Source organism: Gallus gallus, chromosome 1, assembly GCF_016699485.2.
Source record: "Gallus gallus isolate bGalGal1 chromosome 1, bGalGal1.mat.broiler.GRCg7b, whole genome shotgun sequence".
In the NCBI taxonomy this organism is placed as follows: domain Eukaryota; kingdom Metazoa; phylum Chordata; class Aves; order Galliformes; family Phasianidae; genus Gallus; species Gallus gallus.
Window position 1 is genome coordinate 25,784,677 of NC_052532.1, and position 22,921 is coordinate 25,807,597.

The window sequence follows — 22,921 nt, forward strand, 5'->3', positions numbered from 1 at the left end:
TGTAATGTACAATCCTTTTATAGCTGGATTTGGTGCCATAAGAAAAAACACTGTAAATGCTGAGTCTTGCCACAAGAAAAGAAAATCCAAAGCAGATAACCTCTGAAAATCTGTACTGCAAAATACTATGTCCAGACTGAAAAACTGTTGAGGTATATATAACATAAGAATGGCTTTGCAAGTATTGTCTGCTTCTTATGGTCAGTTATGTTTTATCCTGAGCAACCATTTATTTTCAATATTATAAATAATATTAAATATATAACCCTTACCAAAACTAGAAATCAAACTACATAATATAATGCAGATCCAAATCAATGACTGTCATGGTTTTGTAACTTCGCTATTGGTATCCCACATCATAACATCATGGACAAAAGAGAAGAACTACGTATCCCAGAGGACCTCATGGTCAGAGAAGGAAGACACATCACGGAAGATACGTCATCTGGTTGCGCGCGGTGCTTCTTCACTTTCGCTTGCTGCCGGGAGAGGAGTGGGTGTGCTTTCCAAGCCGGGCGCCTTCATCAAGTAAGGCTTTCGGTTTCGGAAACTCTCTCACTCTCTCTCTCTCTCCCTCTCTATCGCTCTTTCGCTCTCTCTCTCCCTCATTTCATTTGGTTTATTATACTTACTCCCAATTAGATTGTATTGGGGTGTCATCTTGCATCCCAACATCATAGTTAGTAAAATAAGTTCTCCTTCTTAGGTTGTTGCCACCGCTTCGTTTTTTCTCGGGAAGTCAGGGGGGAGGGGGGCCCGCAAGCCTACTGCCCCCCTGTCACGGGCACAGATCTATCTAGGTAACTCCGTGACAATGACAAAAAGGCATAAGGAATAAACTGGAGAATACTTATGGTTGTGTACATAAGATCAGTTCCATCTCCTCAAGTTTGGACATTAGTAAGATCGCTCCTGTTGTTGAAATCAGACAGACCATTTTCACATCCAGCATTTCTGAAAATACTGAATGATTCTCTGAAGTACTAATTGTCTCTGCTATTGCTTGCATAGGGTGGTCCCATTTTTCTGTTTGAGAGATTTGTCTCATTAATGAAAGCAAATGAACTCCTAGACACATTAGCTATGAATTAACAAAATGTTTTATTTGTTTGCTTAAATAAATCAATCTCTAAACCAACTTGAATTAAATATAAGATAAAGGGAGTCTTACGTATGGATCCAGGAATGGAATCTCTCAAAATGTGGTTAGAATGAGCTGCAGCTAAAATAACGGAAATGAGGGAAGGAAAGAAATCTGAAATCAGTGAGTTGCCTGTCAGCTGAACATCCGAAGTTTCAGAAAGATGGAGAGGCCAAGAAGAAGGAGAGGGACCATATTTTTGAATTAAAATTCTTGAATGAACTCTATTCAGAAAATATGTCTTGGATAGACCATTCAGAAACCTATATACTAGTCCAAGAGTTCTGTCTCTTTTCCTAGAGAAATGAACATCACTTTTGGGGTAGATCTCTAGGTAAACATGTTTTGAGAGTGTGTGTGGTCCTCTATTTAGCTAGGCAAAATAATCTCTCTGTGGTAAGGGTGTATGTGATTTTAACATAGTACAATAAAATCATTCCAGATTTTTATTCTAAACTTACAGACCAAACTCCTCTTAACGTGATAAATGTTTATGGATCCTTCTAATTACAAGTCTGGTTTAAAGCTAAGACAAGTAGAGACTATGGCTCTATTTCATAGAGTTTCCAAGGTTTTCGTATAATAATCGATTACCATAATGAGTTTTTCTGTCACCTTCTTAAAATATATAAACTACTCAGTATAAAGATAAATAGATAGAGCAAGTCTGTCCTGAGGCCCTCTACCAAAGATGTCCATTAAATAAAAATCAACTAGGAAATCTGATGGATATAATTTCAAAGTCGGTCTTGCTTGAGCTAAATAAAAATCTGTAGAAAAGAAGTTTAACTTTATTGTAAGAAACACTGCTTTCTTAGCAGAACCTTAAAAAAATGTTAGTCTTGATCCTTGAAACTCTATTCAACATTGCTTACAAGGAGAATATACCACTACATAAATCTGAGATCTCTGTACAAATGACAGGAGAAATCATATACCACCTACTTTTAGTCCTGACTGCATCTTTGTTATCTGCCACAATGTTTGAAGGTGGACATAGCGGTCAGCACAGCATCCTTAGTCTCACTCTTAAATTTAAAAAATACCTACTTGCTTAGTAGCAATAATCTATCATCTTCACCTAAAAGGATGTAGCTGCTGCTTAGGACTGTATACCCCAAGCAAATAATTGAAAAATAGTCATCATGTACATGCTCGGAGTTTTTTTAATTTTCCTGGATCTTTGGGCAGACATATTTTCTTGCAAATATAGATCCTTGAATCTTGTACAAGATATTCCTTTAATGAGTAAATATTCCAACGCTCCCAAGTGCCAAAACAAAATATTAAGTTGGAAAAAAACGCTTTGAAAAACACAATTGCTGCTTTGTTACTGGCACTCTTGGCAAAAAATTGATTGTTAGGTCAGCAGAAGAACTGCACTTTATTTCTTTCCTTGGGAGTCCTGACAAAGAAGTTCATACTCTGTAAATGAAAATAGGATTTTAATTTCCATTTTTTTTTCTCCTGAAGAAGAAAAAAGGAAAGGCAATGTATTCAAAACAAGAGGATACATATCACACCCTGAGTTATTTGTATTTTACACCTAAGACAATGCCAAACAAATACATAGGAGAAGCTAATTACAGATGAACAGGTACTTTGGCTTATGTATATTTACTGGAAAATAATTCTAAATGAGAACCCCCAGGAGAAAGCAGTTGGCAGTTCCTTTCAAAAGTCTGTAGCTCGTAACCACAACTGCAGTAAGACTGAACCTTTTCTAGCCCACTTTGCTTAACAGAGAATTTCTCTAAATGTATTTAATAAATACATTAAAACGTGACAAAAGTAATTATTTACCTAGCAAGTAATACTATAAGAACAGAAAGGAGTAAGCTTTCAGAAGAATGCTTCTTTATTTCAAGTATTATATCACTGCTGTTCTCATTCTTTGAAACCAAATGAGTGTTTTGTGAATATGTTCATATGCTATTAGCTCAGCAAGTGCCTGCTATTTACTAAGGTCCTGAGATTCTTGTGCCTTAGGTCATGCAGGAGCACTTTGGATCCAGTTACTTGTACTCTGTCCATCCAAAAGCCTTCAGGAATAATGCCATACCTCTAATAACTGGCATTTTTAGAACATTCCACCCATGTAGGTTTACAGATGCATAAGGCAATAACACTATAGGATTGGATATACAGTGTTGATTTCATTTGCGTCAGTCTTGGAATTTATTTTGGGAAAAGGATATGTTAGAAAATCACATGCTGCTGATCCCATTTTTCTTTCTTAGCTGAAGACTTAGCTACTCCTTCGAACACACAGGTGACCATACACAGGACAGATACTTATGACGGGGTATCTGCATTTCAGTTTTGGATCCATTGTGTTTTGATAGATCCAAAAATGTTGTAACTTGTACTTAAATACCTTAGACATTTAACTATCTTTTTTCATGAGGTTCAGTGACTTCTGTACTATATATGTTCCTTCTTTAGATGACTGCTATGTGTTTGCTCATTATTTTGTGCACACGTGATTCTACATATATAAGCTTATGCACTTAAACAGAAATAATCCCTCTTTTATGAATTTACTATTTTCAAGAAGTTCATTCTGTTTTCAATCATTCTTTAGACAGCACTGAACTGTGATATGTTTTGATTTTGTACAGATCTTCCTGACCGAGCAGTAGAAATTTAATTTTTGAAAACAGTGGAGACATTTCAAAGTCTCAAGGACTGAGTCATTTATGCTATGTATGATTGAGATAATGTCTTGTGTTTACTATTAAAATTGTGCATACATTTAACATCAGACACAAAGTAAGGGTTAATCTAGCCTGCCCATTCAGCTCTTCTGAATAGCTACTGTTAACTGACTCCTACCCACTGTGAGCTGTGGTTAAAACCTTTTTGTATTCTGCAGATGACCAGTACCAGAAGTTACCAGCGTCCATTTTTATTCCTGAATAATCAAGGACCTCCAACTGCCCTTGATTACCACCTACGGAAAAAAATAGGTCTTTTTCCTAGAAGATGACCACTGAAGAAGCATATTGACAGTAGGAATGTTTACTATAAGTTAAGGCTTATTTATGTAAGATAGTTGAGAGTAACTCCTAATTGCAAATATATATACACCCAGAAAGTACCTAATCCTGCTGTTTCCTTGAATAGGCCTAAACTAAAGGTTGTAAAACCTTTGAAATATCTTTTCATCTCCTGCCTGAAAGCACCCAAGAGTTTGAACAGAGCATATGTGTAATCCCCTCGGTGACTCACAAACTGTACAGTTTCCTTACGACCTTCTGACTTTGATACAGTAAGATGATGTTTGCACTAACATTCACTAACATGTTAAACATTCGCAGGCACTGAAACACCATCATCCATATTGTTACATTGATAGATCATCCTAGGCATGATTTTGGCTCTAGCCAGCTAGAAATTGCTTTTAAAGCATTTACTAGGCATAGTTAGGGAGTTAGCACTATTCACAAGAGGCATTTTGAATGCAGCCATCCTGTTTTAAGAGCTAAGAGAGTTTGATAGCAGGGACACTTAACATTCTTCATCAAGTCAGTGCCAGTGTGTGCTCCCAACATCTTTAATTTACGAACGCAGATGTAGCCTGAGTTTTCACGGTGCATTTAATACAACAGACTCTTGTGGCAATGGTAGCAATGAGTGGACTGTCACCACTGCCATTCCAGCTTGATTACAAGAGTAGATGAAAACTTACTTAAAACATTTTAGAAAGCATATTTTAAAATATAAGTAGGAATCTCAAAATAAAATATTAGTAAATGCATTTTAAGCATTACGGTACATGTCATCTATGACAATCTGTTAAAGAAATAGAGTTATTTCAGATATGCAATTCTGACATATTGAATGAGATAAATTTCAGCCATTGGAAATCATTAGGAAAATGACTGCACCCAAAGTTTTTTTAAAATGAAAACCAAGTACTAACAGTGGTAGAATCTTTTACAGTTGTACAGAGAAAGTATTCCTCATTTCAGTCAAATTGGTTCAATTACTTGCACACAGGAAGGTGAGAAACTGCCTGCGAGTTGGAAAATTATAAGTATTTGTTTTCTTTCTCCAGTCTACTGCAACAAGTCAGGTGCAGGAGGATAAGATCAATTAGTGCTAAAATTACAGTGTTTATAAAGGCAAAAATGAAGGGGTTTATTCTCTCTCCAAATAATTCTGTAAAGCTTGGCTCTGGGGTTCAGCTCTCTGTGATACAGAACTTAGTTTGATACAGCACAGCTCTGTGACCCCACCTCAGTTTTACTGAGGAAATTGTTGTTAAGGTGTGAGAAAATCTGTAAGCTGAAGTCATAAAAGATGGAAAGTAAAAACACAGGCAAAATTGAAATTCTTGAGACAGTGATAGCAGCTCAAGGATTCAGGAAAAAAAATAATGGTGTGAAAAGGCGTAAGACAGAAAGCAAAGAATGGAGAGTCAGCTATACAGCAACACAGAGGATCCACCTCATCCATGGAGCAATGGAGGCCTCTGCTTCTCTGACTGACTTACCTCCAGGTATTCATCATGTGTCTGAAGGGAATGAGGAGACAAGGCAACTATGTTACACCTTAGCCAAGTCACACATAGTTCCAACCACATCACTCTCTCCTTTGTGCATTAACCAACAAATAATCACTGGTCACTCTTAAATTATGTATATCCTGCTTGCAGAGCTTTTTCCCACATAGAAAAAGTCCCAGGACAAAATTGATCTAGAGACTGAGGACTAAAAATAGTTTAATGCACCAAAGTAACATGCAAGTTTTTCAGATAAATGTATGCATTCCATATTTAGAAGCAAGTTAATATTGGTTTATTTAAATTTTAAAATATTAATGTTTGATCTTCATTAGAAGAATAGTCTTTTCTGAATAAATCAAGTATAAAGACCTGGTGTACATTCAGTAGAACCAAAACTAAAAATAAATGTAGGAAATTTTTTTTCTAACACAGTGCATCTATTTAAAGTAACATATAGGTACACTACATTAGCAGTAAATTTGCTCAAATAAATGTGCAAAGATTACATCTATCTAGCTACTTAGCCAAGACTCAAAATGAAAAGCTTTTATTAAAGTGTTGCCAGACAGTGGGAATCAGTTTTCCTGTAGGAAAACAATTAAGCAAATATGAATTCAAAACAAATTATAATAGATTATTTAGGTCAAAGTTTTGTGAATGTAGAATTATACTATGGAATTCAAAAAAATAAGAAAGGTTTTTTATATTTTTTTCCTCTTCAAGAATACAAATACACAACTTCTACAAAGAAAAGGCTAGCCACCAAGATGATTCTGTACAGAAGGAGAAGATGTGCAAAAATAAAACTTTAATTCTGATAAAGTATAATCTGGATAAAATATTAATGGCATCTAAAAAAGCATCAAGTTTGGATAAGTTTGACAGTGGCGTTCACCTGGGGAAATGAAGTTTATATCTCAGTTATGCTCCCATTTCTCTATTCTACTTCTCTGAATTCGAATATGCAATCAGATAGGCATTACTATGGAAAATAGAACTTACCATCTTTGTGTAATGAAATTTTGTTTGTTTGTTTGTTTTTCTCTTAAGAATATATTTATCTCATGTAGAGAGGGTTCAGGGCTTTGGTTAGATCTCAGGTTCTAAGTGGAGATAACCATTTCCTCACCACAATTTGTCTTATCCCTGCTAGATAATGATGCAACACTGAAAATGACTGAGCTGTTTGTGAATGTGGTATTAAAACCTGATGAACGTCAAAATAGACTTAAACTCTTACAGATTTTTTTAAAATATTTTGAAAATTCATAAAAATCTCTGACCCTGAAACATATGAATCTTCTGTAGCAAAACCCTGAAACAACTAAAACCCACTGCTGTTTTAGTTTTTTGGTGTTTTGTGGGATTTTTTTTTTTTTTTTTTTTTTTTTTTTTTTTTTTGCATTAGGTGGCTTTTATTAAGGTCAAAAAATTCTCTTCCTCAGAACCAAAAGGAAAATTAGACTGTAGGTCTGCTGTGTATATGCAATTATGAACAGGGAATATATATATTATTATACCTTTTTAATTAAAGGATTTATGATCAGTTACTCTCTCTACCATAATCTTCCATTGTGGCCTTTTCTAAACCAATTAATCTTATTGAACCTTAGTGGAATTATAGGATGCATGTTTCATGAAGTTTCAGTGAAGTTAAATACATTACAGATTTGGAGGTCATTAGATAAAATTAGGTAAGTAATTTACATACAGAAAGAAGGAAAAAACCCACTCTTTTTGTGCGGTAAGCTCTTGCATGGATACCTGCTTGCAACTATGTTGTTTATTTGTTTTTGGAATTATGACTACAGACTGTTCTTTGAAATCAAAAGATGTAATCCAGTTTTGTTTCCAGTTTGTTGCCATTTTTCAGTCAAATACTAACTGGATTTTCTCTTCATATATGCAGCAATGGAGAAAAAAACAAAAGATGTGAAATAATAGCTTCATCTGTAAGACTGAATGGAAATCAACTGTGAGAAAGGGAATTTGTGAACCATCTGCCTTTCTGTGTAGCCGAAAGTCTCTCCGGAAATAGGATCACATTTAAATGAGAGAAGGGGTTAAGAGGGAAGTAAGCACTTATCAGAAGCATAATTTTTTAATTATTATTATCTATCACAGGCAGAGGATAAGGAACAACCAAAAAAAAAAAGTTGAAGGACTTCCCTAAGAAAAATAAGAACAGGTAGCGTGGAGAAGAGAAATTAAATCTAAGGTAGAAGAGGATTTCGGGGTTTTGAAGCCATTGATAATAATAAAACTTCTTTTACAGATGATTTCTATCCCATAGCGTAGCATCTAAGGAAAGTAAATGTTGAGCTAAGCTCTTACAGCAATATTTGAAGAATTTTTTGAATTAATTTAAAAACTAATAAATGTATTGAAAACAGGGAAACATCAATTACACAAAGATGAACACTTCAATAACATAGTGGGTAAGTCTCTGTCAGTCTCAAGAAGATATGATTCTATGTTCAGGGTGATTTTCAAAAGAGTAAGGTGATGTCATAAAAATAAGAATAAAAAATATGGATTTAAAATAAAAGACAGTCAATCCTATCTGCACCTTACACTGACTATGTAACTACAGCAGGCAGATATTTAGATACTAATCCAGAAGTCTGCATTTGAGCCTTAATGAAAAGTCATTTCAGAGGATTCAGCATAACTACCTTGTTCAAGAAGGGGAAAGATAACTGGACGTGATACTGACTCCACCAACAGTTTGTAACCCAGTGGTTAGTTACTGCATTTCTTATGCATATTACAGGTTTGGTAAATTGCTTTATCTTGGGAATGTCCCTAACTAGAACTGGGGGCAGATGGGAGAGCATGTGGGTAACTGCAAAGGGAGAAAACTGCTAAATTTAATATATTAATGTAGTCATAAATAACATTGTATCTGCAATAGTTAAGTAAATACTGGTGGATAGATCACATTTCATGTGAAAACAAGCATTCTAATACAGATAAAAAACTGCTGCTGAAATTAGACTACAACAGCTATTAGAGCCCTACATGGAAAGGCCCGTGGAATTGTGGATTACGGGTTAAAGACTGCAAGTTCAGAATATATTTAAGAAGAGAATGAAATTATTCTACAGAATAAAATATATTATATAGCATCTGCTTATACAGAACAGCAGGCTTTAAAAAAAGCAGTGGTCCAGATAAATAACTTCTTTATTTATGTCAAGAATTTTTAAAATGCTACATTTAATTTTAATACCATGATGAGAAGTATTTCTCCTGCTTGATAGGCCTCATTACACTACACTGAATATAGTGTTTGCCTTATTTAACAATTTTTATCAATCATTTAACAATGGATAATGCAATCAATGCCGATAGAAATACAGGTAACAAAGGCTCAAGGGTACAATAGACTAGGAAAAACAATTTTTGTCTCATTGCATGATAAAACTATGGTAGTGAAAAGGGAAAAATCTGTTGCTACTGAATTAAATATATCAGGATGATAAAGGCAATCTTAATGAATTTTAGTTTTATTTTGCAAAAACTCTGAATCATTATTACTTTTACCGTATGCTAACTTATGTTTCCTACTCTAAGGCAAGCTGGATATGGCTAGCGTTACTGTTAATAGGTAGGCCAGTTACAGGTTATGGGAACTTGCATGCATCTTATATCAGAAGAGAAAAAATGTTTCTGCCAGATAAAGCTTATTTTCTTTAGTCCAGGGAAGTCTATGAGCTGAAATGAACAAAACTGGTGAATCTAGTGTCCTAGAAGATGTTGATTACTGTTTCTATGTGTAGGTTCTAATATTAATTACTATTTTGATCATGTGCTTCTTTAGTTAAATAGAGAAAATGTTAAAATCTGTTTAACTGCCCAAGAACTATGTAGATTTCCTATGATTTCCTATGATTTCCCATGATGCTTTCCTACAGTCGTTGCACGTTGCTGAGGCCACTAATGCATAATGAAAAGTGAATTGCAATGTCTACTAGAACGATTGAAAAATTCATTTGTGGAATTTCTTTAGCCTTGTAAAGTCAACTCACAGTGAAGATCCTATCAATCCATTAAATAGACATGCTTTAAAAAGTCTGTATTATGTTTATCTAAATGACAACAACAACAACAAAAGAACTGCCAAGTACTTATGAAACTTCTGTATGAATAATAAAAACTTATATAAATATTCAGCAGCGATCTAACCTGGCAAATGGAATATTTTTGTTTTCCATTAGCCCTTTTAAACTAATTAATGAATTAATGAGTGAAAGGAAGCAATATCAGACCTCAGTAGACTGAAGTGAGGTCACTCCAGTGCCATTTCCAATTAATGTTAGCATTTCATATGCATTACAGACTATTGAATGCTGAATCTGTGTGGGTTGGGAGTATTTACCAGCCAGAACAAGGGACCAAGGACCTAGAGCTGGTCTGGTTCAATCCTTTGTTCTTCCACTGACTCACTTTGTCTCTTCAAGCCAGACAAGAAAGGTGGCAGCTAGTGGTGTACCTACCTGGTGAAGTGATGTGAGGCATAATTAACTAATAACTTTAAAACACGGGGCTATCACCTGATGTAAGGAACAATAAAAGTACAAATTATGTTATCATTTTTTGAAATCTGCATATAAATAGTGCACCTTATTTGGAGACCTATAGATTATTATTATTTTCAATGAGACTACTGATGACTACCTTACCATGTGGAAGAGATACTAGAGAATGAAATTATTTGTGCAGCTAAGCAATAAAAAAAGAAGCTTCTCTGTGGTAATTTTTCAAAATGTTGCATGGGGTTTTAACTATGTGACTCTTATTGACTTAAATGGGAGTCATGCAGCTAAAAACCCATACAACACTTTGAAAATGTATCCCTAAGTGTTTTGTCAATAATCGTATGTGAGTAATAAAATGGGATTCATTCTTTTCTACTCAAGACATACAAACATTATGTTTATATCAGCACAATTACTGACTTTCTGTAGCTTGATAGCTAGTCTTTAGTCATACTGTAATTGGCATCCTGATCGCATAATGTCATTTTAATGTGTTCTTCAGAACACACATTATATTATTAGATTCTTGCTGTGAAAGAAGTGCAGAACAACTATATCATAAAAAACTTCAATAATGCTTACTCTAAAAATCATTTCCTATTCAAAATGCAGTACAGATCAGTGTCTATCTAAGTAATAATTTTCTAGAAATGTTTTCAAATTATGAAAACACAGATAACTTCTGAAAAATATTAGATCCCCTGTATTCTGCTGTTGTGCTGAAAAAAACAAAACAAAAACAAAAACAAAACACAAAAACCACATAGAATAGCTCTGATAGTACTGTCTTAGGCAGTAGGAAGGGAAGAATGTTGCATTTTTTGCTAGAAGATGTCTCATGTTTATGAAACATTTTCATACCAAAAATTCCTCTTTATTCTGATTGGATAACAATAGCTAGCTATTTGAAAAAGTTTTGGATTTTGTGGTGTGTTTCAATATAAGTAGTCATTACTCTTTCTGCTAACTGGCTGATGCCCTTATCATTAGATGGTATTGAAACGATAGTCAAGCCAACTGCTAGGATTTGTAAAATAAATTATTCTTGTCATGGTTATTGAGGAACAATTATTACTCAATAATCAGTCTGCTGCTTCTCATTGATTGCAAAACAAATCCTGAACTTAAACTGTCTCTCAACGTATTAAAGATAATTCTTAAAAAAAAAAAAAAAAAAAAAAATCTGTTGCAGTTGATGATTTCATGAGTTGCAAAGAGGAGCACTTGAGTAGAACAGAGGGCCAGAAAGATCAGAGAAGCCAGGATGTAATTATATCCTTACACTGGACATATGGAGGAAAAGCTGTGAAGAGACAAGCTTACAGAAGAGGAATTCAGAGGGGCTATCCACAACATAGTCATGAGAGGACAGCATAAAATATTTCACTGTTTAATAACACCATGCATGGAGCAATTGCAATATTTTATTAAGATGTTAACTCTGAGTATATATAGCTTTTTACTATATACAGCTTATTGCGTAGCTCATAAACAGAAAACCTGGATGCTGGAATCATCATGTTGAATGATTTTTTAGTGAAGAGGATTCAGAAAAGGAATTACAAACTTACCCACAAAGCTCTGCCAGCATATGTTATCCTTGACCTGCCATTATATTACGCTGCTTCTGCTCAACAGAAGCTGCCAATTGTGTTGTTATGTGGTGATTTTATGAGGTAGACAAATACCTCCTAGAAAATACAATGAGATCATTATGAGAAGCTTATTGTGTTGGAAGGGCTTGATATTTTTTATTACATTTCTTGGTAACTCAGAATATAATGCCTTGGCATTGTAGAAACAGAAATGTAGAGAAATAATTAACAAAAGAATGGGCCTGATTATATTATTTTCACTATATTGATTGGACTATTATCATATATGTGTCTATTCTTACGAATGTCTGGAAGATGAAAGATGTTTGCTTGGATACAAAACAAGGGGTATCCTGTGATTCTACTTCCCAGATGAAAGAAAAACAGAAAGAGGTTGTAGAAGCCTTAACATCTGCATTAAGCAACACTACATTAACAGAGCTGGTCATAAGTATTTTTTGTGGTTTATAAGATTTGATTATATTTTAATTCTAAATTCATTGACATATCCTCTCAGCTAACTCATTATTTGTTGTCTGGTAATTTCCATTATTTTTCAAGCATTACAGCTAATAAAATGTAATAAAAAGAATAAAAAATGACGTGATCAATTAAAGAATTAGATCGTATGATCACAGAGGTGAATTGCACAAATATAGGTGGATATTCCAACACTGAACCATCCAGATTCCATACTTAAGTCTGCATGAGCAGATCTGGGGGACCAAAGCAGAAAGTTTTCATCTAGCTTCAACCAGATTTTATTCCTCTGGACTCTGTACCCAATGCAGACACATCATGTATCTTGGCACAGAATGGCCTTTAGCACACACATCCCACTGTCCTACACAGCTCCAACAAACCATGATGGACTCTACTACCTCAGGAATGTGTACTGTTCATTTACCACTTTTTATTACTCGTGGCTGATGACAGGACACGGAGCAGGCTTTCAAAGCACAAGTAATGAATAACTGGCTCAGAGGCTGGTGTCGAGGCAGAAACTTTGGGTTCTCTGATCATGGCACAGTTTTACTTGGCCCCTGGCCTGTTCTCTGTGAATGGCACCCACCTATCTCAAAGGAGGAAACGAATCCTAGTGCAGAAGCTAGCAGGGCTTATTGAAAGAGCTTTAAATTAGCTACGACAGGGGAAAGGGGCAAAACAGGGCTCACCAGAGATGAGCCTAGAGGAACAATGCTTGAGCTGGGGGTGAGGCAGATGACTCAGCTGAAGTGCATCTACACCAATGCACGCAGGATGGGCAACAAGCAGGAGGAGCTGGAAGCGATTGTGCGGCAGGCTAACTATGACCTAGTTGCTATTACCAAAACATGGTGGGACCACTCCCATGACTGGAGTGCTGTGATGGATGGCTGCAAGCTCTTCGGAAGGGATAGACAAGGAAGGAAGGGTGGTGGTGTTGCTCTTTATATTAAAGAGTGTTTTGGTGTTGAAGAGCTTGGGATTGGGAATGATAAAGTTGAGCGTCTATGAGTAAGGACTGAGGGGAAGGCCTGTAGGGGCAACATCTTGGTGGGGGTCTGTTATAGACAGCCTAATCAGGATGAAGAGATGGATGAGGCATTCAATGGGCAGCTTGTGGAAGTTGCGCAATTGCCAGCACTCGTTCTCATGGGAGACTTCAACTTCCCTGATATATATTGGAATATAATACAGCGAAGAGGAAGCAGGGCAGGTTTCTAGAGTGCGTGGAAGATAGCTTCCTTACACAGCTGGTACGAGAGCCTACCAGGCGTGGTGCCTCGCTAGACCTGCTCTTCACTAATTGAGAAGGACTGGTGGGAGATGTGGAGGCTGGGAATTGTCTTAGGCAGAGCAACCATGAAATTATAGAATTCTCTATTCTTGGAGATGTCAGAAGGGTGATTAGCAAAACTGCTATCTGGAACTTCCAGAGGGCGGACTTTGACCGGCTCAGGATGCTTGTTGCAGGGGTCCCTTGGGAGTCGCTTGTTAAGGGTAAAGGGGTCTAGGAAGCTTGGACACTCCTCAAGATCAAAATCTTAAAGGCACAAGAACAGGCTGTTCCTGAATGTTGTAAGGTGAGCCATAGGGGAAGAAGACCAGTGTGGATGAACTGGGAACTGTTGTTGAGACTTTGTAAGAAAAATAGAGTCTGTGTCCTCTGGAAAAAGGGACAGGCTGCTTGGGGAGATTACATGGAAGTTGCTAAGGCATGCAAGGAGGAAGTTAGGAAGGCAATAGCCCTACTTGAACTCGGATTGACCACTGCAATAAAAGAGAATAAGAAATCCTTTTACAAATATATCAGTGATAAGAGATGAACTGAGGAGAATTTCCATCCTTTACTTGATGCAGCAGGGAATGTGACCACTGAGGATAAGGAGAGGGTTGAGGTTCTCAATGTCTTCTTTACATCTGCCTTTAATAATCATGTCAGTTATCCTCAGGGCACTTTATGCCCTGATCTGGAAGTCTGGGATGCTACACAGAATACACCCCCAGTGATTCAGGTGGAGACAGTTAGAGAGCTCCTCCTCCATCTGGACTGTCACAAGTCCATGGGACCAGATGAGCTCCACCCAAAGGTGCTGAGGGAGCTGGCAGGAATGATTGCTGAGCCTCTCTCCACCACCTACCAGTGCTCCTGGTTATCTGGATAGGTCCCAGAGGATTAGAGGCTTGCTGATGTGACTCCCATCTACAAGAAGGGCCATAAAGAGGATCCGGGGAACTACAGGCCTGTCAGCCTGACCTCAGTATCAGGGAAAGTTGTGGAGCAAATCATCTTGGGTGAGATCACACAGCACGTGCGTGACATCCAGCGAATCAGACCCAGCCAGCACGGGTTCATGAAAGGCAGGTTGTGCTTGACTAACCACATATCCTTCTATGACTGGGTGACCAGACTAGTAGATGAGGGAAAGGCTGTTGATGTAGTCTACCTAGACTTCAGCAAAGCCTTTGACATGGTCTCCCACAGTATTCTACTGGGGAAACTGGCTGCCCATGGCCTGGACAGGTATACCCTTCTTTTGGTAAGGAACTGGCTAGAGGGCCATGCCCAACGGGTTAGAGTTAAGTCCAGCTGGCAAATCATTACAAGTGGTGTCCCCCAAGGGTCAGTACTGGGGCCCTTCTTGTTTAATATCTTTGCTGATGGCCTAGATAAGGGGATTGAGTGTACCCTCAGTAAGTTTGCAGATGACACCAAACTGGGAGGTAGTGTGGATCTGCCTAAGGGTAGGGAGGCTCTTCAAAGGGATCTAGATAAGCTGGATTGCTGGGCTGAAGTGAATGGGATGAGGTTCAAAAAGGCCAAGTGCCAGGTCCTGCACTTTGGCCACAATAACCCCATGCAGCACTATGGGGTTGGGGCTAAGTTGCTGGATGACTGTGAAGAGGAAAGGGACCTGGGGCTGTTGACTGATGCTCGGCTGAACATGAGCCGACAGTGTGCCCAGGTGGCCAAGAGGGCCAAGGGCCTCCTGGCCTGCATTAGAAATAATGTGGTCAGCTGGAGCAGGGAGGTAGTCATCCCCCTGTACTCAGCACTGGTGAGGCCACACCTTGAGTATTGTGTTCAGTTTTGGGCCCCTCCCTACAAGAAAGACATTGAGGCCCTGGAATGTGTCTTTTTTTGTTGCCCTGGAAGGGCAACAAAACTGGTAAGGGGTCTGGATCACAAGTCTTATGAGGAGTGGCTGAGGGAGCTGGGATTGTTTAGTCTGGAGGAGGCTCAGGGGAGACCTCATTGCACTCTACTAATTCCTGAAGGGAGGTTGTGATGAAGAGGGGTTTAGCCTCTTCTCCCAGGCAACAAACCAGATCGAAGGAAATGGCCACAAGTTGCACCAGAGGAGGTTTAGATTAGACATAAGGAAAAACTTTTTCTCTCAGAGTGTGGTCAGGCACTGGAATGGCCTGCCCAGGGAGGTGGTGGAGTCACCATCCCTGGAAGTGTTCAAGAGGCATCTGGATGAGGAGCTATGAGATATGGTTTAGTGGCTTGTGGTAGCAAGGGTAGTGGGAGGACCGTTGGACTAAATGATCGTGTAGGTCCTTTCCAACCTTGTGATTCTATGATTCTATGATTCAATGATTCTATGACTTTATGGTAGCTGGAGCTTCTAAACATTCCTGTAAATAAAGAAGTGTCAAGTTAGGACATTACCACAATAAATTCTCCTTTGTTTTCCAAGGGATGAAAAAAGGAATATTTCCCTCTCTCTCACCTGGGATGAGAATATGATTTATCTCCTAGATATTCAGGATATTTTTTGCAAGCTAGCACTCCACTTGCCAAGCAAAAGAACATGATCATTCATAGTAGATTCATAAGATCATCTAGTCCAACCATCAGTCCATCCATGTCCACTAACCATATACTTAAGTGTCGCATCTACACATTACTTGAACACCTCCAGGGACAGTGATTCAATCACCTTCCTGGGCAGCCTATTCCAATGCCTCACCACTCTTTCTGAGAAGAAATTTTTCCTAATTTCCAACTTGAACCTCCGCTGGCACAACTTGAGGCCATTACTTGGCATCCTGTCACCCTTATCTTGAAGCTTATCTTGTGTTGACCTCCACTTCGCCACAGCCTCCTTTCAGGGAGTTGTAGAGGGTGATAGGTCTTATTGAGCCTTCTCCTGAGTGAACAATTCCAGTTCTCTCAGCTGCTCCCTATAAGACCTGTGTTCCAGACCATTCATAGCTGCTATGGCTTTATGATTTTTTGTTATCAGTATTCCACATCATAGCAACATGTAGTGCACTGGTAGTTAAAGAGTTAATGCTCCAGTTCTATGGATTGTCAATAGTTCTGGTATACTTGTCTCAGAAGAGAAGAGCTACATACCCATAGAGGACTGTTCACTGTTTTGTTTCTGTTTTTCATTCAGAGGGAAAAATAGAATTGTTTACAGGTCATGAGACGGCCCTTTTTTCCCTTCCTGCTCGTCTCAGCAGTGTGCGTGCTCCCTAGCCATCTCGCCTTCGCCATTAAAGTAATGCCTTCAGTTTTTGGACACTCTCTGCTTTTATTTGATTTATTAGCTTCAATTCCAATTATATTGTATTATACTGTGTTTTCTTGCATTCTGCTATCATATTTAGTAAATTAGCTTTCCTCCTCAGATCATTGCCACTTTTTTGTTATAGGCCCATTTCCCTGCCCTTTCCCCTTTCCCCTTTCCTGGGATGTGGGTCTGTGGGTCCCCCTTCCCCTTTAGTCATGGAACTGGGCTGAACCAGCCCGTAAACTGCTGACAACAGCTTCGTTGCCATTCTATGGACACCTTCCAGAGCCTCAACGTCTTTATTTTAGTGAGTACTGAACAGTACACAACGTATGGCCTCACCAGTGCTGAGTACAGAGAGATGATCACTTCCTTGCTCCTGCGGGCAGTACTTTCTGATACAAGCCAGGATGCCACTGGCCTTCTTGGCCACCTGGGCACACATGTAACACATGTTCAGCCAATTATCCATGAGTACCCCCAGATCCATTTCTTATGTTCAGCTTTCCAGCTACTCTGTCCCTGTAGCAGTCTGTAGTCTGTAGCAATGCACAGAGTTGTGACCAAAGCGCAGGACCGAACACTTAGTGTTGTTGAAGCTTATGCAGCTGACCTCAGACCATCAACCTAGTCCCAGAAAACAAACATACAAAAAGCACAACACAAATCAAAAATAAACAAATAACCTGAGTAGGAAAACTATATCTCACCATTTGCACACAGTCAAAACAGCAACTCATTTGAATCATAAATGTGATTTTCACTCTATTGCCCCTCAGGTTAAGTGCCACAATAACTGATGGTATGTACATGCATTGCTTTTCACTCCAATGGCAAAATCAAACATTTTAAATCATCTTCACAGCTGCTATAGGCAAAGAACAGGTGTATGGGTACTCTATCCTGACTGTTTGAGAAAATCAGATACGTTAACTGATTTTAATCATGAGTTGGTCTAGTCTTTGCATTAAATTCTTCAAAAAGGCCAACTTCAAGATCATTCTACAACTGCATTTTTTTTATTATCTTCCACTTAACCAAAAATACCTGCATCAAAGCCAAACTCTTCCTGTACCAAATCCTTATATTGCCAATAGGTAGTTCAATTCTAGTATTTGTATCTCGTCTCCTTCTGCAGGCAGGATTAGCAGTGCTGAAGACAGATCAACTTTGTACTTCTTCAAATATTTTGAGAATAGAAAGAAGAAAGAGGTTTCCAAGCTGGATTAGCAGTTCTACTTTTCCTGCTGTTATTTTTTCATACTTATGAATGAAATAGATTTTATTAAACAACTGATTAGGGGATAATTTAACATGTCTTTCCAATTTGCTGTGATGTTTCTGACTTCATTAGAAAGTGTGTTTCCCAACTAAAACAGCATGTATTTCTATGAGTTACCATTAATGTGGGCAGCAGCATCTGCAATTTATAGACCATTCTTAAATTGCCTTACCTTCAAAATGATATTATAATGTAGTCACTTTAGAGCACTTAATGTGATTATGCAAAAGCTGTGTAATATCTCAACAAGATTAGGTGTTTTCTTTCCACCAAATAGCCAAACAAGTGTATGAAGCAACATGAACTTCTGAAATCATATGTACAGCACTGACAAAATACAAGATGAATTTGCTAAGAGTTAGCCTCGTTAGCTTCCTTGGAGGTCTACACTGCTCACACTATACTGTTCTTGGGGTGACACCAGTGTTAACTTAAAATCTGTTCAAGCAGATGTGTCAGCAGATAACCACTTCCACATGGAACTTGGTTTAACCATCTGAGCATTTAGTTTCCATCTCCAGCAACTTCTGCAGCTCACACTCAGCTCTTTCCTGATGAAACTGTCCTTCCACTAGCTAGCAGAAAGCTTTTGCAGCTATTTCTAAGCAAGCTGTGGTCAAAAACAGATTAACTAGAAATGTTCTGAAAGAGTACTGCAGACCCTACAGATAAGTACAATAAGGAAAAATTGCAATGAAAATCATCATAAATCACCTAGTTTGAAGAGGCTTCAGAAGTTTGTGTCAACCATGACAGTTTGCTACAGATCGGACTGGTGCTTAATCATTTCACACAACATATTTAGTACAAGTCAATGCATACATTAAATATCAAATTCACTACAGGTGTAACAAACTGTGACTTTAATTGAGTCATGCCTGTCTATATTAGATTTGGCCTAAACTCAGAGTGGCTTTCAGCAGGTGTAGTTCATGGTGCTCCAGAAAATGTATCTTTTGTTCCAGCATAAAAATAAAAATTACAAAAAGAGAACACAGACTGTGTTACAATGATCACAATCTATTGCTAGACTTTATGTGTATGAGGGGTATTCATACAGGGTCAGCTAGCAGGTTGGCCACATTTGTTTGTAATACATAGTTTTCTAAGGTTTCTGGTAGACCAGATCAAGAAAAGGAATGTCTTGCTTCCTCCTGTTTTGCTCCAGACCTCCCTTGCAGTCAGTTTCCTCACAGCTAGCAGTGGCTGCAGGAGTAGTGTGTTTGTGCTTCGATCTAGAGACCAACATCAGCACAGGAATACTTGCTTCAGTATGTCAGACTGTGAAAACAGCTCTCACAGTGTGGAGATGCTTTCCAATCCACGTTCCCAACATGGAAGAGAGAGTCCTCAGAGAAGGCTGGGACGGACAGCTTAATCTGTAGTGCAGTAATTTCTACACTACCTCTCTGGTCACTGCTTTTAGATAAGGAAGAGCCAGAATCTGATGGGCACAGAGACATAGTAAGAATAGTGCATAGGTTTTTAAGCAAAAAAATGACAGAAGACTATTCTTTAGTATCATTTCGTTAACTCAGGTCAAACAGTGACAAAGAAGTTCCCCACATCTTTTCATCTTTCTGTGTGCACCAGCTACTTTGTTGCCTGACAAATTCAGCACTTGTTTCTAACAGAGAAAATGCAGTGTGAAATTACATCAAATCTAATTGTATAATTATGGTCCATGAAAACATGTGCATGAGTGGATGAGGTATAGTTCAAGAGAAATGTGAACAACTTGGGTTTCATTGTTGGGTCATGCATTTTAATTCACAGAGCTGCCCCATAGTAAATACCATTTTGTTAATCTGCAAATCCACATATCATAAAGAAGCTGGTTGGTTTGGATCAACAAACAATGAAACAGAAACTAATACAAGCTATTGGAAGGGATGTAGGGCTGTATTGGATAATAGCCTGTGCCCTACACGTCAATTCCTTTCCCCATGGCTTGATATCATTCCTGGAAACCAGGGAAGTATTAAAACAAGAATGAGAGCTTTCCCTGGCTGCCATTGTTTGTCCTTCTTCCATCAGTTAATACACCCTAATCTGAAAAATTCAGCAGCCCTACAGGTTCCCACACCACACACCAGTTGTGTTGATTAGAAAATTTACGCTTCAGTATTAGTGCTGATTAAAAAGGTTTTCCTGTGCTTTGTACAGATGTTGAATATTCATCAACAGTGTCTGGTTTAAGAAATGATAAATAGCATAGGAAATAATTTTATAACTGCATCAAAAACTTATTTGTAGTGTTCAGCAATGTCCCCCTACAGCCTAGTTTATAAACAAATTATCTGAATTATTAATTTATCATTCAGGGACTGTAAAAAAGAGAAAAATCCCAGTGGGTTATTACAGCTCTTCACAGGAAATGCATATCTCCTGGCACTAATGACATCATCAATAACAAGAAGTTTATTTCCAAAGAACTCAAACTAAAATTTAATTAACTCTATATGATATTTTTCAAATTAAAAATGAGTTAAAGGGTTCAGAATTGGGATTAATATAGCAGTTCTAAAGTAAATACATCTTCAGGAGATTAAAAACAATAACAACAAAAATAAGAGCCCCTCACAAATTCCAAAATAAGCATAGAATTATTACAAAGATTTTGATTTGATTGCTGACACTATGGAAATGTTTTACTTCTGTCATAAATTCCCATTTGTTTAAAGGAGTCAGCAAGAACACTGCTAGACAGGAACTGTAACACAGGTCAGTGATGCTGGAGCTGTGATGAAAAAGAAAATCTTACAAATGAAATTCCCACTTTCCTCTACTTTGGCAGTTTTTCTCTTCCTGGATGACAACAGCACACAAAGTAAAGAGAGAGTAATCTACACTGCATGATGTCTATATTGAAGTTGTCTTTGAAACAACAAATCCGACTTACCAGACTCATAATTGAGAACAGGGCAACTTGGATTTATGCTGAAATTTCCCATATTTGCTACCAAAGACAACTGGGAAACAAAACAAAATGGAAATAAAACCCCAGAATTTACCTTACAAAATGAGAAATAATGAATTTCATATTTATGACAACATAAAAAATATGTTTGATATTGTACTGGAGAAAAAACAACACATTAAATTGAAAGGAAATAGCATGAGGAAAGCAACTCTAGAGAAACAAGAAGAATGCAGGAATTCCTCAATCTTCAGGAAAAGATCAAGCATTAGATTCTAAAAATACATCTTTTAAGTATTTGGATTTTCAAGCATCTGTGATACTCAAGTACACAATCGGTGTCAGTGCCTTTCTCATTATTTCTTTTTGATAGAGTTACATTTTCAAGAACAAAGCAACACTTATCAATGCATCTTTAAGGTACTGAACAAACATCAAACAATTTTTTTTTGTTGCTGCAGCATCATTCTTTTGACAAAAAAAAGGGGGGGCATTGAGTATGTAGGCTGCTGCCGGGAAGAAAGGGATCAAAAATTATACCATTGTCTTCCTTTTCAAAAGGTATATAAATATTATGCTACTGAGAAAAACTACACTTCCTTTCAAATTCCTCTGATGGAATCTTCTTCCCAGAGAGAGGCTATTGACAGGAGGAGGAAGCCTGGACATGACCTTTTTTTGACAGAGGACAGTAAATTGCTTCTTTGTAGTACCTTCTGTAGCTTATCCTAGAGTAGCAGCAATACATCCTTCAGGTCTACAAATCTAAACCAACAAACTTGGCCAACCAGTCTCCCTTTCTCATTTCCTCATGGCCAACCTTCTGGGTGTGATTTCTTTGAAATCCTATTTACCTCTAAACTTTGGCTGTATAATGTTTCCAAAGGTTTTCTTAGTAGTGAAGGTGACAAAAGCAACAACCCAGGAAGCAGTGGTGAAAAAACACCTGACTGCCCTTTAGGACTTGTTGAGAGATGTTGGAAGTGCAGTCAGAAAAAAAAGAAATGAGGTTTGTCATTCCAGAAACTGACAGAGAGGGAAGATGATAGAGCATGCAATAATGGAGGAAACTGAAATTTTACCTAGAATTGAACTATTTTTATTTTTAGAAAACTGTCATAACACAGTAACTGTTTTGTAAAATGATGAGTGTAAAAGAGCTTTTATGAAGCAGTTAGAGAGTTGAGAGAAATCTTGTCTACACTAAGTCACCACAATTATGTACTGGTGTGTAAAAAGAGAAAATTATATATAATCTTCGGCACAGACCAAACAGCCAGGTGATAATAGCTAAATTATATAAATGCAAAAAAAAAAATAGAAAGGAGGAAAGGAAGGAAGGAAGGAAGGAAGGAAGGAAGGAAGGAAGGAAGGAAGGAAGGAAGGAAGGAAGGAAGGAAGGAAGGAAGGAGGAAGGAAAGGAAGGAAGGAAGGAAGGAAAGAAGGAAGGAAGGAAGGAAGGAAAAGTAATAGAAGAGTTAGTATTATTGATGATCATCATCATTCTTCTACCCTGCTACATAGGAGCCACTCTGCCAGGTACAGTGTATAAAGAATAAAAAATACCATCTGTCCTATGAATCAAATGATTAAAGGTTTCAGTGTGTATTTTTGAATTTCCCAAGCAAGTGAAAAATTTATATTCCAGAAGTCTGGATAGCATCAAAAAAACATTAAAATCAGCTAACAACATTTCTTAATTTTCATCATATTGTTTCTATTCCTGTAGTCCCGCTGATTTCATTATGTTAGTTACTTTAACCACTGTAAATAGAAGCTTCCAGCAGCCTCAGATGTTGTTGTTCATTTCTGTTGCATATACAAGTATGAGAACCTGTATTTCACAGTGTTAAAGACCTAGGAGGAAAGAAAGTATATGCTACCTTTTCAAAAGTATTATGTTTTCCCAGTGATGTGGTA

The 22,921-nt window shown here is 37.6% G+C and overlaps 1 long non-coding RNA gene across 1 annotated transcript in view; it reads left to right on the forward strand.

Annotated features, from left to right (window-relative positions):
• The first annotated feature begins 502 nt into the window (after positions 1-502).
• LOC112533188 overlaps positions 503-22,921 on the forward strand; it is a 30,012-nt gene continuing 7,593 nt past the window's right edge. The window contains exons 1-2 of the long non-coding RNA XR_003077072.2: positions 503-531; positions 4,020-4,155. This is a non-coding gene — a long non-coding RNA (uncharacterized LOC112533188). The remainder of the gene's footprint in view (positions 532-4,019; positions 4,156-22,921) is intronic.